General features: G+C 52.7%; 1 protein-coding gene across 1 annotated transcript in view; it reads left to right on the top strand.

Annotated features, from left to right (window-relative positions):
- LOC133123645 (neuropilin-2-like) overlaps positions 1-6,522 on the top strand; it is a 93,852-nt gene that overhangs the window by 20,247 nt on the left and 67,083 nt on the right.

The following is a 6,522-nucleotide window of genomic DNA, read 5'->3' as shown; positions in this document are numbered from 1 at the left end:
GTTGTAATGAGGAATCGATGGGGGCCCGGGAGGTGGACGGGACGGTGAGGTCATAGCTGGCCTCTGATCGTCGTGGAGACGGCAGAACTGTGGTGATGTCACAGTCACATCACACAGTGGCTCCTCTGAAGGCTCTGTCTGTCTCTCTGTCCCTCTGTCTTTCTGTCTCTCTGTCTGTCTGTCTGTCCCTCTGTCTGTCTCTCTGTCCCTCTGTCCCTCTGTCCCTCTGTCTGTCTGTCTGTCCCTCTGTCTGTCTCTCTGTCCATCTGTCTGTCTGTCTGTCTGTCCCTCTGTCTGTCCCCCTGTCTGTCTGTCTGTCTGTCTGTATGTCCCTCTGTCTGTCATGGAGTCGAGTCCCCAGGTTTGGCCTGGTTGACTCACTCTAGACCACACAATACACAACAGCTACCTCCGCAGAAAGGGAAGGAACCAAAGGGAAATAGTAATATATTCAGACATAAGCAAAAACTTTGCTAAATGATTATTATCGTTATTATATTTGATATTTTTTTCAGATTTTCATTCTGAGTTTGTTTAGTTTGCCAGTATATGCATTTTTATCTCATATTTGTGTAGGGGCCTGCAATATTGGAAATGGAAAGTCTGTGAAAAGCTGATGCACTTGCAAAACAGCCTTTGCAAAATCATTATCCTTATTATATTTGATCTTTTTTTCAGATTTAGATTTCTGAATTTGTTTAGGTTCCCAGTATATGCGTTTTTATCATATTTTGTGCGGGGGCTTTCCGATATTGGAAATGGCGAGTGTCTGGGAACAGCTAATGCGTTCGAGGAAACGGTGTGAGGAGAAGACAGCGAGCAGTAACTGACAGCACTTAGAGGAGAGGGTCACAGACACGGGGAGCCCCGATCGATTCCCCGGATCCCGCTACCCTAACGCCGTCCTGGGCCCGCCCGCGTCCAGTCCCCGGCACGGGTGGGGGGTCGCTGTTTGTTTTTTCGCGATTGAAAATGGCAGCCGCGCGAATCCGCCGGGAATTTATTCAAACATCTACTTAATATTTTAAAGGCACTTATGGCTTATTAGACCTCCCTGGGGCTGGCTGTGGGTTAGTGTGCAGACTCCAGTTTTTATTCAATTTCAGGGGGGGTCCAGCGGGGTCCTCCCCGTCACTGTAGGAAACGGGTCGTTTTTTTGGGTTTTTCTTGTGGAGAATGTTTGTCTCTGGATGAGATAAGTGCTGGCTGATGGTCAGAACGCATGTACAGTAGGGTGAGCTGTCTGCCAGTGAAGCAGGGTGAATTGGAAGAATAAAATATCTCTGCCTTTCGGGACATAAATCTCTGACTCACTGAGGGACAATGTGGGCTCCTGTTTCTGGTGAAATGGAACAGTAGCTGTTCTGTGTGTTGGGCACGGTGGGGGGGGGGAGGGGGGGTGTAGGGGGCCTTGTCCCGTTTGACCTGGGGGTCATGGGGTCTCTGTGTTTTGGGGTGACTGCCCCCCCTACTCAGACGCCCTGGCTGCGCTGGTCACATTACTCCTGAGGGGAATGTGCAGGTGTGCGGGGAAAAGATAAAAAAATCTGGAGAATGCAGAATGTGTGAGACGCAATTAACTGCCTACAAGGGGGGGAGGGGGTGACAGAGGGAAAGAGAGAGGGATGAGGGAAGGAGAGAGAGAGAGGGGGATGATCACCCTCATTAAAACCCCCCAAACTTTTTGCTCACTCAAATGTGTGTGGGATTGGCATCAAAAAGTCTGAAAACCGCCCCTCCCCCCCCCCCCCCAGATGCAGTACGCTGCGTTCATCCTGAAGAGCTCATGCATATATTCATCAGGCCTGGAGAGGTAGATCGAATTCTGCCACCGAGTCTGTGAATGCATGGACACCAACAAACAAACAAAACAAAACAACCCACAAAAACCGAGAACAAAATCTGATTACATTCCCGTGCGATTGTTCCGGGTTGTTCCGTGGCGAGGGGGGGTGGGGGGGTGGGGTGGGGTGGGTTGGGGTTTGGAGCGGATAGCGGATCCCGACGCCTTCTCTCTCCTTCCCCCGCGAGAATGCCGGCGCTGTCACCGCGGCGGTATCGTGGCTAATTGGGTGAGTGCGTGGATGTTTTTCGGGGAGCCGTAGGCGTCTTAATCCGCCCCGAGGCCTCACGCGGTTCTCCTGGACCTGGAACAGAAAACGACGCAAAACACTCCGCCGTGCGCGGCTGCGCGGAAACTGGCCGGCTCTTAACCCTTTAAAATTACGGCGTGCCGTCAAAACGCCCTTAACTCAGCGTCCTACTGCTGAGGTGACAGTCGCTACCGGTGATTGAAAAAGCCACCGAGTTCTAGAACACTAAAACAGGGAATTTTGAGAAGAAAAGAGAACCCATTCCAAATGTGTGATTGATGTGTGAATGTTCTAAACTGAACGTTCTATTGCTGATGTAACAATCACTGCTACTGGTGACTGTAAGCAATGGGGTTCTAGAACAAAAAAATACATTCCAAAACCCCCCCCTTCTATTCAAAGGGTTAACGGGCCCTGTCTATTGCTGGGCAGTTAGACGGAAGGTGTAAAAAAAACCCTCAAAAGCTGAGCAGCGTCTCCGGTCTAAATATACTCATGCCTTCAGCGGCCTGCCTCGGCGTACCTGGGTCCCGGAGGGAGTTGGGGGCGGGGGGGCTATGCTGGTCTCTGCGGAGACGGGGGCCTCATCCAGGGGGCTGAGAGACGGAGCGAGGGGGGGGGAGTGGGACCCCAAACACACCTGCTAGAGTCTGTCACTGGGGAGGCACTGACTGCAGTGTCAGGTTCTCCATTACCCAGCACCCTCTGCTGCAACGCTGCCACCAATGTGCCCCCCCCCTTCCCTCCCCCGCCCCCCCATGGTGTGCAAGCACATTACAGCGCCAAGAGGGCAAGCGAAAAACATCATGTCCTCCCCTCCAACCGAAGGGTCTCATTTATCAGAATAAGGTTTGTGTCAGTGAGCCTCTGCCAGAACTTCAGCCCAGCTCAGCCCCTGTAGCCTAGCCCCTGTAGTCTAGCCCCTGTAGCCTAGCCCCTGTAGCCTAGCCCCTGTAGCCTAGCCCCTGTAGCCTAGCCCCTGTAGTCTAGCCCCTGTAGCCTAGCCCCTGTAGCCTAGCCCCTGTAGTCTAGCCCCTGTAGTCTAGCCCCTGTAGCCTAGCCCCTGTAGTCTAGCCCCTGTAGTCTAGCCCCTGTAGCCTAGCCCCTGTAGTCTAGCCCCTGTAGCCTAGCCCCTGTAGCCTAGCCCCTGTAGCCTAGCCCCTGTAGCCTAGCCCCTGTAGCCTAGCCCCTGTAGTCTAGCCCCTGTAGCCTAGCCCCTGTAGCCTAGCCCCTGTAGTCTAGCCCCTGTAGCCTAGCCCCTGTAGCCTAGCTCCTGTAGTCTAGCCCCTGTAGCCTAGCCCCTGTAGCCTAGCCCCTGTAGTCTAGCCCCTGTAGTCTAGCCCCTGTAGCCTAGCCCCTGTAGTCTAGCCCCTGTAGTCTAGCCCCTGTAGCCTAGCCCCTGTAGCCTAGCCCCTGTAGCCTAGCCCCTGTAGTCTAGCCCCTGTAGTCTAGCCCCTGTAGCCTAGCCCCTGTAGCCTAGCCCCTGTAGTCTAGCCCCTGTAGCCTAGCCCCTGTAGCCTAGCTCCTGTAGTCTAGCCCCTGTAGCCTAGCCCCTGTAGCCTAGCCCCTGTAGTCTAGCCCCTGTAGTCTAGCCCCTGTAGCCTAGCCCCTGTAGTCTAGCCCCTGTAGTCTAGCCCCTGTAGCCTAGCCCCTGTAGCCTAGCCCCTGTAGCCTAGCCCCTGTAGCATAGCCCCTGTAGCCTAGCCCCTGTAGCCTAGCCCTGTAGCCTAGCCCCTGTAGCATAGCCCCTGTAGCCTAGCCCCTGTAGCATAGCCCCTGTAGCCTAGCCCCTGTAGCATAGCCCCTGTAGCATAGCCCCTGTAGCATAGCCCCTGCACACTGCAGGCTGGCCATCTGTGACTGGGAGCTCTCAGAGCAGAGGGGACACAGTTGGCTCCGTCCCATCGGGACGGGGAGGGGGCAGGGGGGCTTTAAATCGGCTGCTTTCCTCAGGTTACTGCCACATTAGCTCCCCCCAGCCGGGCCCCGGGGCCCCCGCTGCCTACACCAGTTGTCTTCATTGAGAGATCCTCCAACTGGCATCCGCTCTTCTTCTGTGGTACTGTAGGGGCCTATGTGATATGGAAAATAGCCATTGGGTTGCATGGGAGGTGTGTGTGTGTGTTTGGGGGGGGGGGGGGGGGGTTTGGCTGCATTCTTTCTTCAGGCTCAGATTAATTTATTAATAAATACACCCATAAACACATTTCCAAAAAAAAAAAAAAGAAAACATACAAAAAAAGATTATAAATTGGCACATGGCGCCGGGCGCATTGTGGACTGGGAATGGTTTTTGCCTGTGCCAGGTTTATGAGTGTATCCCACGCTGCAGAGCGGTATCAGGAGTAGGGAGAGAGCGCTTTTGTCACACGAGCAGATTGTGCTCGTGTTCCCCCGTCCTCCACTTTTCACCCTTTCAGTTTGTTTGTGAGATCTCACTGCAAGCCTGCCTCTTCTGGAAATCTCAGCACAAACACTCTCTCCAATCTGTGAGATTAGAACTCTCTGCGCACAATTATACACTCGGAACGCTCTACACGGAACACTCCAATGCTGATGTCACAATCGCTACCGGTGACTGAGAGCAGTGGAGTTCTAGAACACTGACGTAGAATTTAGAAAAAAAAAGAACTAATAAAAAACACTTCCAAGACTAATCTGAAGCCCTTTAAGATCTACGATCGCGAATGACATCGTGATGAGGATGTAACTGAACATTCTAATGCTGACGTCACAATCACTGTGGAGTTCTAGAACACTGGCTTGGAATTTCTGGAGACAAGCAGACATTCTGAAGAAGCGTACTCTCGAAAAGGAGAGCTTTAGTCCCGGGTGGCTGCTGTGGGTGTAAGGGGTCGTTGGCTGCACTGGTGCGGCTGTTTGAGTGTGCGGGGCTCCGGAGATGGAGAAGCCCCTCAGCGAGAGATGATTCAGTCTGAGTCTGTGTACAGAAGGTGGGGGGGCTCACGACGGGGGGGGCTAAATGAGCCAGATCGAGCAGTCAGGTGACGTAGCGTGACGACCTCTCTCTCTGTCTCTCTCTCTCCGCGTTCCATCTCTTCGCCCTCAGCTTAGGGCAGCCAGCTAGTCAGAGCGGCTCCACTTTGCATCGCTTTATTGGATTCTATAGTCTTTAATCGTGGGGGGGGTTTGTTTTGTGTCCATTACGACCGTGGCGTTCATTCCAATTTTCATTGCAGTCGTGGAAAAAAACCGCTAAACCACCATTCACAGCTCGACAGTGAGGTTGCATTTTCCGCCTTTTCATTTCCCCGTCATTAGAGCGAGGGTGTCAGGTAATTTCGTGTTATTTATTATTTATTCGTTTTTAATTCGCTCGTTCTCCACAGCCGGGTCCGCGACGCTCCGGGTTGCGGGGAAATGGATGTGTTTGTTTTCACGCTTAATTGACATCAGACTCAGACTCTGACCGCAGACTCGTCGGGAGTAATCTCCACCGGCGAAGCGTCTCGTAATGCGAAACCCAAAACTGGGAGACAACCAGGGAAACTCATTACGGCCCTGCCTGGTGGCAGGCCTCTGTCGAGACTGGAGCTTTTAAACGCGCTCTTTATAAACAATAATAATGTTGCTATTTAGCTGAAGCTTTTATCCAAAGAGGCTTACAGTTGATTAGACTAAGCAGGGGACAATCCCCACCCCCCCCGGGGCAATGTGGGGTTAAAGGCCTTGCTCAAGGGAGCTTATCGTGGCTACACTGTGACTCGAAGCACAAACACACACACACACAACCTTTGTTAGGGTTGGAATGAGGACCTACAGGACACTAAATCTCCAGGAACTGGGTTGGGCAGCCCCGCTCTAGCTGTTGAATGAGGTATGCTTTGTTAGGGTTTGAGTGAAAACCTACAGGACGGTAGATCTCCAGGAACAGGGTTGGGCAGCCCTGTGTTAGAGTGAGCAGTGGGCTGTGTTGTTCCCTTGGAGCTGTGAATTATCCGGAATGCTCCATGGATAGGCAGCAGTGGAGAAATATGGAATTCCAGGTGCTGTGTTATTTTTCAGACGTGCACCTAAATGTGTGAATGCGTGTCAGCAGGTGAGCTCGGCCTGGGCTCCAGCGTGACCTCTGACCTCTGACCTCTCAGGAAAGAATGCCCCTCTGTTGTGAGGATGACTGCTGCGGGTCTGCGGAGGTCAAAGGTCACATTGGCCGGAATTAGACCGATTAATCCCGACTTCAGACCTGTGTCTGTTGCGTCACCACATAACTTCTCTATTGCTCATTACTGAGCTTGTCTGGTGTATTGGAGCCTATAAAATGCTCTCAAACACTGCAAAACCCGCCTTCCGGTCCTCTTGGTTGACGCAATCGCACCAGGCAACATCAGTCGAGCTCAGAAAAGCATTTCAATCCGCTAGTGCACTTTTAACTCTAATAACGGTCCCAGTTGGACTCATGTAAGAC

Source organism: Conger conger, chromosome 3 (assembly GCF_963514075.1).
Source record: "Conger conger chromosome 3, fConCon1.1, whole genome shotgun sequence".
In the NCBI taxonomy this organism is placed as follows: domain Eukaryota; kingdom Metazoa; phylum Chordata; class Actinopteri; order Anguilliformes; family Congridae; genus Conger; species Conger conger.
The sequence above is the reverse complement of the archived record's forward strand: the minus strand, read 5'-3'. Positions and strand labels throughout refer to the sequence as shown.